Source organism: Lipotes vexillifer, unplaced genomic scaffold (assembly GCF_000442215.2).
Source record: "Lipotes vexillifer unplaced genomic scaffold, Lipotes_vexillifer_v1.1 scaffold395, whole genome shotgun sequence".
Classification (NCBI taxonomy): Eukaryota; Metazoa; Chordata; class Mammalia; order Artiodactyla; family Lipotidae; genus Lipotes; species Lipotes vexillifer.
This window is the reverse complement of record NW_006797390.1, coordinates 1,716,842-1,717,193: the sequence shown is the minus strand read 5'-3', so window position 1 is coordinate 1,717,193 and position 352 is coordinate 1,716,842. Positions and strand designations below refer to the sequence as shown.

At 40.9% G+C, this 352-nt stretch overlaps 1 protein-coding gene across 1 annotated transcript in view; it reads left to right on the top strand.

The window, feature by feature from the left end:
* TMEM52B (transmembrane protein 52B) overlaps positions 1-352 on the top strand; it is a 6,118-nt gene that overhangs the window by 2,647 nt on the left and 3,119 nt on the right. The gene's annotated exons all lie outside the window — the stretch shown is intronic.

Below are 352 nucleotides of genomic sequence, written 5' to 3'. Positions count from 1 at the left end.
TTCCCTACAGCCAAGTCTGTTAAACCCAAGGGAAATGGTGATGGCCTTGGTTACTTGCCACGAGCTCTCTGTGGTTTTAGACACCTACCACCATAGCAGGGTTATTTTTAATAGAATCAGAATTGTAACATTGTAGAACTGGAAGGGGCTTTGAACAAACGGGGAATGTGAGAACACCTAGAGACACCGTTCAGTGAAAAAGAAAACTGTATGATCTACAACTGTGCAGACATAGAGGATATAGAATTGGATTTCAACAGATCACTAGATCATAAAGTATTAAATGTATTCATCTTCAGTGACAAATATTTTCCTTCCCCTCCCCTTCACACTCCCCAACTTATCCCACACT